Source organism: Suncus etruscus, chromosome 3 (genome assembly GCF_024139225.1).
Source record: "Suncus etruscus isolate mSunEtr1 chromosome 3, mSunEtr1.pri.cur, whole genome shotgun sequence".
NCBI classification, from domain to species: Eukaryota; Metazoa; Chordata; class Mammalia; order Eulipotyphla; family Soricidae; genus Suncus; species Suncus etruscus.
Genome location: NC_064850.1, coordinates 108,775,542 through 108,787,912, shown reverse-complemented (window position 1 = coordinate 108,787,912; position 12,371 = coordinate 108,775,542).

Genomic DNA, 12,371 nt, shown 5'->3' with positions numbered 1-12,371 from the left:
CAAGCTAAAGATCCACTGTCCATTTCCTAAGGTAAAGATCCACAGGGAAAGAGACCATTTCTTGATGAACAGAGCCTTCCACAAATTAACATATGAAACATTCCAATGTAGAGAAAGGCTGATGTTGTGGGCTCCCAAAATTAATTTACATAAAAACTTTCCGAGATAAAAAACATGATACGTGGGACAGGGAAAGAGCTGAAATGCCTGGTATGCATAGGCCCAGAATTACACCATTGGCAGTTCATATATCCCTCCACCTCCCAGACTACTGAGTATAGTCTTGGCCTTTGAGTACCACAGTCTCAGCACCAAAAACTCTCAGATCAGTACAGCCACTCAGTGACTATGGGAGTGGCCCTCAGCCCTTGAGCACTGTTGGGGAACTTCTCTCTCCCCCAAATATGAGATAAACCATGATGAAAGTAAAAGTAAAATAACTACAACAATTAAATTAGTGTCAGGCTGGTAAACTCAAAACAGTAAATCTTTTAACAGAAATATTAGGAAAGAATGTAAATAATCTTACTTCAGGGAATCAACACTGAACTAATGTTTTAGGCAATAGTAATAGGTAGGATCCAAAATGTAACTGATGGATTCAAACCACAAATGCACACAGTTGGAAATTTCTCTCCTTATGGAACTTACTTGACTATGTGACTTCCAGAAAGTACTTTGAATGATACTTTGCCTTTTCTTTCAAGTATGTAATTTTCTGTTCCCCTTTTATATTTTGGGGCCACACTCATAAGTGCTTAGGTTTACTCCTGTCTCTTCACTCAGGAATCTCTCAGGGCAGGTCCAGGGAACCTTATGGGATGCTAGAGATCAATTTCTGGTTGACTGCATGCAAAGCAAATGCACTACCTGCTGTGTTATCACTCCCCCCAAATTTTAATATTTTGCTCTATTGCACAAAATATGTGTTCAAAAGACACATATGAGTAGGATTTGCAGAAACCTTTGGGGCATGAAAGTTTCCCAATACTGGGACCCTCTTGCCTTTAGCAGTTAGTAGAAAGAGGTAAGGGGATATGGTTGGGGGGATGTTATTAAGTGAAAGAAGAGACATGTTTTCTTCGTATTTTTCCTGTTTATTATTGTTTCAGTTGAAAACTAAATATTGACACAGCCCTGATGTTCCTGAGACCAAGCTGATTACCAGACTCCTGTGAGTTTGCCAGGTGGCCCATATTTATATGTGACAGCCACTCAAATAACTGCAACAATACTGACACATCACAAGGCTTGTGAAAAACAGGTGGTGTCTCCCAGTGGACTGATGAACAGGGCATCCTATTTATCCCACCCTATCCTACATGGTGATAATTTAGGGGCGCTTATAGAGAGAAGCTACCATAGCCCTCCCTCCTATGCATCACTTCACTTTTGAGAAATTTAGCTTGTTATTCGGCATCTTGTGGGTTTTTTTCTTTTACATAAATAATTTTTATTTTCCATCTCTGAATTCCTTTGCATGTATCTTTGTATTTTCCATCTCTGGAACACTTTGCTGCATCTTAGGCTTTGTAAGGGCAGCCATAACAATGAGATGAGGTTGACCCAGAAGCAGTCTGGTTGATGGAACACAAAGAGACTCAGTCCAAGCTAGTTGTGTGCTCTCAAGAATAGCTCGCTGCCTTTAGTTTTCGCTTGGAAGCCACTATTTCCATCAATTTAATATCTGAAAAGGTGAGTCTCATCTACCTCCTGGTAGGCCCTGAAGATTGAGAAGTGACCCTGGAGGCCACAGTGTTCAGCATTTTAAATTCCCCTGGCCTTTGCACTCCTGGGAGCAATTGCCAGTGGTATGGAGAGCAGAGAGAATCATAATTATGGTTGAGATCTGGTTCATCACTCAGTTGGGACCTGTATTTCCACATGTGCCCTTATAAATCTCTTTGCTAAATCAGAGCTTCAATGTTCCCATTCCCTAGAGAACTTTTTAATGTAAGCTAAAGTTTGGTTTAGGCTGACTATAAAACAAAAACTTTGTGAAATGTACTTATGATAGTGGCAGCTTCTGTAGAAAATCTTACTTAAAAATCTTACAATCTTACTTGCATTAAAGACAAAGTAAGCAAACTCCTCAAGTAAACCAAAAAGTAGAAAACGTCCTCAAAACAATTAATCGGGCTCAATTTCCTCATACTTTTGTTCTATGAAAGGAGTTTAGAAGTTGGTGAAGTAGTCAGAGGAAGTATATAATTTGGGACAATGCTGTTGTCATTATTTCATTTTCTAATTGAATAATGTTTTTATTTTCGTATAGTAATTATTTTTCATAAGGGAAAGTAATGGAAATAAGACAAATTGCGTTTTTGGGTTGATCTTGTTGTTCTGTGGACAGTCATACAACTTTGTACTGATTCAGCTGGATTCACTGTGAATTAAATCTCGAGTGAGTACTAATCTGGAGGTAATCACAAAAGGCACTCCATCCCCATGTCTTGACTTTCCTCAAAGGATGAAGTTCTGCCTGGTCAGCACTCCCAGAGCCAACTGCTCCTTTAATATCTGGATTGGTTAATGCAATAAGTCAAAATCCAGACAGACAGTATGATCAATCAATCACTCATTGAGAGAAAAACCACTGCATCAGTGGCTGCTGGCAATGTGATTTTGTAAATGCCAGTTCTATCACTGTTGCGATTTTTTAAACACTGACCATTTCAAACTTCTGAATCTGAACTATAAAATTAGTTACTTAAAACTAATATTTTTAACATAGTTTAATGGTTTTAATATCAATGACTACTTAGAAATGGTCCTTAGGATCATTGGAATCCTACAAAGAGAAATAACAACAACAACAACAACAATAACAACAACAACAACCAGACACCTCCCATAATGCTATATGAATTGCTGGCATAGAGAAATGTCTAGTCTGGGCTAGAAAGATAGTAAAATTGCTTTCCTTGCATATGACAGACCAGATTCAGTTTCCAACACCCCATTATGATCCTTTGAATTCTGTCAGGTGTAATTCTTGAGCATAGATCCAGTTGTGAGTCCTGAGCACAGTCGGGAGTGTCAACCCCCAGTTGCCTGTCTTTTCTGTGGTAAATGGGATTCTTGGTGCTCCTGTAATAATTCTAAGAATGATTCAGCTTATAAGCTATAAACCCCAGAACTTGGAAATTTCCCAGGGATACATTTGTTCAACTTGGAGAAGAAAGTCATCCATTTGCAGAATTCCAGGCTTCTAGGGATGAGCATTTGTCTCAGATTTGCAGGGAATACTTTTTTTGGCCTGAATGTTTATGTTGATGTGCTTTGAATTTTCAGCTTTTAATCCAGTTTCTTTCAAAATTGATTTTCTGTTTTCAAGACACATTAGGAACCATGTTCAAAAGGTAGTGAAGGCTGCCGAGGATGAGTATGATAAACAAAATACAAAGAATGATTCACAATATGGAAAATGCTTCTCCTTAGGCATAATCGACAAATGTACCTTAACATTTTCCTTATCAAATTATTTGCAATAAAAAAGTTGATAAGGCTCTGATACTAGGTCACTTGGTTACATCTGTGGAGTGTCATAAAAAAGATATAACAAAGATTTTGAAAAAAAAATAACAAAAAATTGGGCACAGCAGGGTAAGTTTCTTGAATAATGAATGCCACTATAAGGATTTGATGGAGAGATTAATAATGGCAGTGAGGTGCAAGGCACATGTCATAATACTATGGATGGCACTTCTTCCATTGTTCATGTTTCGGAGATGTATTCTTGGTACACAAGTTCCATATCATTCATTTTGTTGTTTCCATGGTATTCCATAAGATGAATAGAAAATTTATTTACCCATTATCCTATGGATAGACAGTTTGATTATTTCCAGATTTTAAAGTAAGCTACAGTGGATATTTATACTTATGCTTCTTTGTAAATGTTGAAGAGTAATTCAGGAGAAACTGAGATGTGGGTTCTCTGAGTCATAGGCCATGTACTATGTACTTTAAAGTCGTGCCAATGAAAATACACTTGTTAGCCAATGCTTTAAGGCTCTTATTTTCCCACATTCTTTTTATTAATATATTTATTTAAACACCTTGATTACAAATATGATTGTAGTTGGGTTTAAGTCATGTAAAGAACACCCCCTCCACCAGTGCAGCATTCCCATCACCAATGTCCCAAATCTCCCTCCTCCCCACCCACCCCTGCCTGTACTCTAGACAGGCTTTCTACTTCCCTCATTCATTCACATTATTATGATAGTTCTCAATGTAGTTATTTCTCTAACTGCACTCATCAATCTTTGTGGTGAGCTTCATGTCATGAGCTAGACCATCCAGCCCTCCTCTCTTTTGTCTCTGAGAATTATTGCAAAAATGTCTTTTATTTTTCTTAAAACCCATAGAGGAGGGAGACTATTCTATGTCTATTTCTCTTCCTCTGACTTATTTCACTCAGCATAATAGATTCCATGTACATCCATGTATAGGAAAATTTCATGACTTCATCTCTTCTGATGGCTGCATAATATTCCATTGTGTATATGTATCACAGTTTCTTTAGCCATTCATTTGTTGAAGGGCATCTTGGTTATCTTGGTTGTTTCCAGAGTCTGGCTATTGTAAATAGCCAAAATATAGGTGTGAGGAAAGGATTTTTGAATTGTATTTTTGCGTTCCTAGGGTATATCTGTAGGAGTGGTATAGCTGGATCATATGGGAGCTCAATTTCCAGTTTTTGGAGGAATCTCCATATCGCTTTCCATAAAGGTTGGACTAGATGGCATACCCACCAGCAGTGAATAAGAGTTCCTTTCTCACCACATCCCTGCCAGCACTGCTTGTTCTCATTCTTTGTGATGTGCACCAATCTCTGTGGCATGAGATGGTACCTCATAGTTGTTTTGATTTGCATCTCCCTGATGATTAGTGATGTAGAGCATTTTTTCATGTGCCTTTTGGCCATTTGTATTATTTATATATCTTTTCTTTTTTTTGGTTTTTGGGTCACACCCAGCAGTGCTCAGGGGTTACTCCTGGCTGTCTGCTCAGAAATAGCTCCTGGCAGACACGGGGGACCATATGGGACATCGGGATTCGAACCAACCACCTTTGGTCCTGGATCGGCTGCTTGCAAGGCAAACACCTTTGTGCTATCTCTCCGGGCCCTATTATTTGTATTTCTTTTTTTTTTTTTTTTTTTTTTTTGGTTTTTGGGCCACACCCGTTTGATGCTCAGGGGTTACTCCTGGCTATGTGCTCAGAAATCGCCCCTGGCTTGGGGGGACCATATGGGACGCCGGGGGATCGAACCGAGGTCCTTCCTTGGCTAGCGCTTGCAAGGCAGACACCTTACCTCCAGCGCCACCTACCCGGCCCCCTATTATTTGTATTTCTTCTTTGACAAAGTGTCTGTTCATTTCTTCTCCCCATTTTTTGATGGGATTAGATTTTTTTTCTTGTAAGGTTTCGTCAGTGCCTTGTATATTTTGGATATTAGCCCTTTATCTAATGGGTATTGGGTGAATAGTTTTCCCACTCAGTGGGTGGCTCTTGTATCCTGGGCACTATTTCCTTTGAGGTGCAAAAGCTTCTCAGCTTAATATATTTCCATCTGTTTATCTCTGCTTCCTCTTGTTTGTGGAGAGTGCTGTTTCCCCTTAAAAATGTCTTTAGTCTCAATGTCATGGAATGTTTTACCTACGTGTTGTTTTATATACTTTATGGTTTTAGGTCTGATATTAAGGTCTTTAACCCATTTGGATTTGACCTTCGTACATTGGTGTTAGCTGGGGGTATTTTCACACATTCTTAAATTTAGTGTTGATAAACATTTAAATGAACAATTTTATGGGCTTGAATAATCATTATGTTTGTTTTCTTCAGCCCTCCATTTATACATGAAATACAAAATATTTATGGGCATTTTTCTTCTATTTTCTTATCAGTTTTCTTTTATTTTCTTATCAGTTACTTATTGAGGCCCACACCTGAAGGTGCACAGTGGACTGTATGTGGTTCTGGATTTCAAATCTGTATTTTAAAAAATTTTAATTTATTTTATTTAAAGACAATGTATCACATTTTGACATAATTGATCATAATACATTTGTTTCCAAGTAAATAGGAGTAAATTGTTAAAAATAAAATAAAAGAAAGAAGAAAAAGAAGAGTACAGCAGCAAGAACATTTATGAAAATTATTGTATCTCATGATGAGATCATAAAGTCATTGTCAGAAGGTTTAGTAAGCTAAAGTTCTTTTTTTTGTCTTGCATTACTTTATAATATATTATTTTATTTTTATTTAAGCACCATGATTAGATACATGCTTATAGTTGAATTTCAGTCATAAAAAGAACAACCCCCTTCACCAGTGCAATCTTTCCACTACCAATGCCCCCTATCTTCTTCCTTCCCTACCCCTGCCTGTATTCAAGACAGGCATTCTACTTCTCTCACTCATTAACATGTCATGATAGTGTAGTCATCTCTCTAACTAAACTCACCACTCTATGTGGTGAACATCACGTCTAGAGCCAGTCCTTCCAACCCTCATCTCTGTTGTCTCTGGGCATTATTATAATAATGTCTTTTATTTTTCTTAAAAATCATAGATGAGTGAAACTACCTCTCTCCCTCTGACTTATTTCACTCAGTATAGTAGATTTCATGTGCATTCAAGTGTAGAACAATTTCATTACTTCATCTCTCCTAACAGCTGCATAATATTCCATTGTGTATATGTACGACAGTTTCTTTAATTATTCATCTGTTGAAGGGCATAATGGTTATTTCTAGAGTTTGGCTATTGTAAAAGGTCAAATCCAAATGGATTAAAGACCTTGACATCAGGCGCCAAACCATAAGGTATATAGTAAGCTAAAGTCCTTAGTAAATTGTTGATAATTCTGTGACTTCTTTTGTTTCAAAAAATTAGGTAGCTTCACATACACATCATATCTAAATTGATGTGTTCCTGCTGGGATGACAGTATTAAAGAAAAATGGAGTTGCCATGTGGCCTTGTGGTCCAGAAATTTCAAGAACTACTGCTGATATAGCAGTGGGGCATGTTTTCAGTTTCCAGGATTTCTGTAAGCTTGAGATGGTGGGAGGAAGGTGCCTGTACTAACTCCAAAAAAATTCCTGGTGATATAAGCTCAAATACCAGTATACCTGGAGTTTGGTCAGACTGGTGTTTCTGCAGAGAACTATAGAGGTGAGGTGAGACAGGATCATTGGCAGAGTAGCAGTTGTGGGTGATGGGTACAGCAGGCATGGCTTCTATATGGCAGAACTTGGTTTGCCCTCTCCTTCTGAGATTGCTAACTTTCAGTTGCACGTGTACACATAATTTTTTATGTCTTGCTTTACAATTCTTTGGAAACAGAGTGAATCTATGGAGCTAGCCAAGTGCAGACAGAGAATGCTTCAAATTTGTATCTTTTGTATTTCATCATTCATTTATAGATCTTTACATATTTTATATGTCAAACAAAATCAATGATATAAATTGCAAACATTTTCATGCTTTTTGAGTTTTGTTTTAAATTTTATTATTATTTCTCTTTTCATTCAGTAGTAATTTTAATTTAGGCAATAATTTCAAGCCTTTGCGTATAGTTTATGCTTGTGATTACTTATTCTAAAATTAAAAAAAATTTTTTTTTGCAGTGGGATTTGGGCTATACTTGTGGTGTTCAGGGCTTACTCCTAGCTCTGTGCTCAGCAATCATTTTTGGTGGCACTCAAGGGGGCCATATTGGTGTTGAAAATTGATCTGGGGTGGGTTGCATACAACACAAGTACCTTACCTTCATATTTTATCTCAGGCCCTACATTCTAGAAGTTTTGTTATTCATAATTAAGTTATTAATTGGACTAAAATTGACTTTATTAATGATCTAAGATAGTGTTATAAATTTTTAAATAGCCAACTATGGAATTTTTCAGCAAGCAAAGCTATAGAAATCCTCTGAATAACAATACATGCCATGTATTGTATAGACACAAGCATTCCAGAAGAGCCTAAAAGATGGTGATTACTGAATTAATTGACTTTGAATTCAAACCCTCACATATAAACAAAGTGCAGCCAAAAACAAACTTGGAAAAGTTGGAATTGAAATAAGTGTAATTGGAAAGAAGTTTGGGATAGAAAAACGAGCTGTCCACACCAATTTCAAAAGGTTGGAAGGAGTGGAATATAAGCTTCTGCACTGGATTCTGGAAATTTTTAAAATGAAATGAATAGAACACTTAATAAACCAACCTTAACAGCCTGGACTAAATAAATAGGACAAATAATTTCAGTGGGGAGCAAGGGATATGAAAACTGTTTACTCTTGGGAAATGAACTGAATTGATAGTAAAAGGACTTGGCTCATTTTAAACCATTTCCAAACTACAGTACTTTTCTCTTGCCCTCCCCTTGTGAAGATGTTGACATATGAAACTCACCCTTTTTTTTTTTTACAACTTTGCTGCAGAGATGGCCATGCAGCTTAGTCCTGGCCTACAATGCAAATATATTAACATTCCTGCCTATGCAAAAGGTATAGCTTCCTGCGTTAAGAGTAAGACCTTCTCTGGAAACTAGAAGTGGCTTTAGATAAGCCATCACTATCTGTGATCCTCAGGGTAGATATTTTGGACAGAATTCTTCTGTCATGCATTCTGAGCACCTTTATCAACCTAATTTTCTTGTTCATTTTTGGGCCACATCAGAGATCTTCAAGGGTTACTCCTGGCTCTGCACTCAAGAAACATCCCTGTGGGCCCATATAGAATACTGGGGATTGAACCCCAGTTGGCTTAGTGCAAGATAAGAACCTTACTACTGTACTATTCTGTAGCCCCTAGATTTTTTTTTTTGGCTAGAGAAAAATAAACCCACATGCATACCAATTCTTATAGTGAAAGTTGTTATTTTAAATTTATTCATGGCGGCAGAAGCCAGGTGCCGTTTGTGACGTCAGGCTGGGAAAATCTACGAAACTACGCCTGCCGAGTGGGGCCAGACTGTGAAAAATTGTGAGTGCTGCCTGTGTGTGTCTGTCTACTGCTCTGTCACGTGAACCTCTTGAGAGTGGGCTGAAAAGAGGCTCCAGCAGAGCATGGCTGCTGGCCGTCCGCTCTTTCTAAGGAAAGAACACCATTGCAACAAGAAGAAAAAATCACACCAAGAACTGTGCTGGATCACTGAAGCCCAGCATTTCTCTCCGGACTGTCTTCCCTGCTGCGTGCTCGGGCCTAAGATTTGATCCTGTGAGAGGCTTCATCCACGGAGGACTCCTCTCCCTTGGAGGCAAGTCGACTCATCCAGAAAGGGTGGAGCCAGAGGAGTGTGGCTGCCTACATCATTTAGCCAATGAACACCACCACAACACGTAGAAAAACCCACAATACAAGTGTGACAATGGGGAAAAAAAGCAGGGCAGCATCAGACATAGAGAATGAAGATGACAATTCTGATAACCAGATAATGACCAACCAACTAATCAACCTCTCAGATAAGGACTTTAGACAAGCAATATGGAAGATGCTCAAAGAACTCAAAGAAACCATGGATCGAGTTGAAAGAACACTAATAAGAACCAAGAAAATATGAAGACAGAAATCACAAAACTCCAAACTGAAATAACATGTCAACTAACAGGCCTGAAAAACTCAGTAAAAAAAGTGAATGACAAAATGGATTAGCTCTGGGACAGGGTATCAGAAGCTGAGAATAGACTTGGTGCTGTGGTAGATGAGATACATAACAATTCCATACAGCGGGAGAGATTGAAAAAAAACTTAAAGCAAGTGAACAGTGCAAAAATTAGTCAAAGAATGGGAAGAGATGAAAATAGAAGTCTATGATAAGCTCAGCAGAAACAACTTAAGTATCATTGGAGTCCCAGAGACCCAGGAAGAAAATTTCCAGGAAGAATCAACAGTCAAGAACATAATTAAAGAGAAACTTCCAGAGCTAAAGAATATATGTGATCAAATCCTGCATGCTCGAAGAGTACCAACCAAAAGAGACCCCAGAAAAAATACCCCGTAGACACATCCTCGTCACAATGACAAATCCCACAGATACAGACAGAATTCTGAAAACAGCAAGATCTAAAAGGGAAATTACATTCAAGGGAGCATCCTTGAGATTTACAGCAGACCTGTCACCAGAAACACTCAAGGCCAGAAAGCAGTGGTGGGATATTGTGACAGGACTGAATGAAATGAATGCTTCACCTAGAATACTGTACCCAACCAAACTCACTTTCCGGTTTGACGGAAGAATACATGGTTTCACAGACAAACAACAGCTCGGAAACTTTACAGACTCAAAACCAGTGTTAAGAGAAAAACTGAAAGACCTAATTTAAGACAAGACTAACCAAAAGATACACCAAATTTCGATATAAAGATGGCATTAAATCCCAGGACAATTCTTTCTCTCAATGTCAATGGACTAAATGCACCAGTTAAGAGACACAGAGTGGCTAAATGGATCAAAAAACTCAATCTAACCTTCTACTGACTATAAGAAACGCACCTGAATAGACAGAACAAACATAGACTCAAAATAAAAGGCTGGAGAAAAATTATCCAAGCAAACAACACCCATAAAAAGGCTGGAGTGGCCATACTAATATCAGATAATGCAAACTTTATACTCAGGAAGGTTGTAAGGGACAAAGATGGACATTTTATATTAATCAAGGGGTATGTAGAACAGGAAGAAATAACTCTCCTAACCATATATGCACCAAATGAGGGGCCAGCAAAATATTTAATACAATTGTTAACAAATCTGAAAAATAATATCAATAACAACACAATAATTGTGGGGGACCTCAACACGGCTTTGTCAACACTGGATAGGTCAACCAAACTGAAACCCAACAAGAATATACTAGACCTGAGGAGAAAAATGGAAGAAAGAGGCCTAGTGGATATATATATAGGACACTCCATCCCCAGAAACCTGGATACACATTCTTCTCCAATGTACATGGGACATTCTCCAGGATAGACTACATGCTGGCACATAAAACATACCTCCATAATATCAAGAGGATAGAAATATTGCAGGCTACCTTTGCTGACCACAAGGCTCTGAAATTATTTGTGAATTCCACAGGGACACAGAAGAAAAACTTTAACACCTGGAAGTTAAACAGACTCATACTGAATAACCAGTGGATACGAGATAAAATCAAGGAGGAAATCGAAAGGCTCATGGAAACAAATGACAATAAAGACAGAAACTATCTGAACTTATGAGACACAGCAAAAGCAATACTGAAAGGAAAATTTATAGCTTTGCAAGCACACATCAGGAAGGAAGAGGGGGTTTACCTGAGTAGCTTAATGACACAGCTAATAGAACTAGAAAGTGCTCAACAGAAGGACCCAAAAATAGGGAGACAGAAGGAAATAACAAAGCTGAGAGCAGAAATCAACGAAGTGGAAACCCAAAAAACAATCCGAAAGATCAATGAAAGCAGAGATTGGTTCTTTGAAAAAATAAACAAGATTGATAGACCACTGGCAAAACTAACAAAGAAAGAGAGAGAGAAACTTATTAGGAAACATATTAGGAATGAAAAAGGAGAGATCACTACTGATATGGCAGAGTTTCAAAGGGTAATCAGAAACTACTTTGAGAAACTTTACGCCACTAAAAATGAGAACCTGGAAGAAATGGATAAATTCTTGGACTCTTATAATCTTCCATGATTGAAGGAAGAGAATGTAGCATATCTAAACACCCCCATCACTATTGATGAAATTAAAACTGTAATCAAATGTCTGCCCAAATATAAAAGCCCAGGCCCAGATGGATTCACTAATGAATTCCTTCAAACTTTCCAAGAGGAACTACTACCAATCCTGGCAAGACTCTTTCATGAAATTGAACAAACAGAAACACTTCCAAATAGCTTTTATGAAGCCAACGTCACCTTGATACCTAAACCAGACAGAAATGCTACGAAAAAAGAAAATTACAGACCAATATAGCTGATGAATGCAGATGCAAAGATCCTCAACAAAATACTGGCAAATAGGATTCAATGCCTCATTAAGAAGATTATCCACTACGATCAAGTAGGTTTCATCCCAGGAATGCAAGGATGGTTTAAAATCCGTAAATCTATCAACATAATATACAACATGAACAACAAGAAAAATAAAAATCACATGATCGTATCAATAGATGCAGAGAAAGCATTTGATAAGGTCCATCACCCATTCTTGATCAAAACTCTCAGCAAGATGGGAATGGAAAGAACCTTTCTCAATATAGTTAAGGCCATCTACCACAAGCCAGTGGCAAATATTATCCTCAATGGAGAAAAACTAAAAGCCTTCCCTCTAAATTCTGGCACAAGACAAGGCTGTCCTCTCTCAC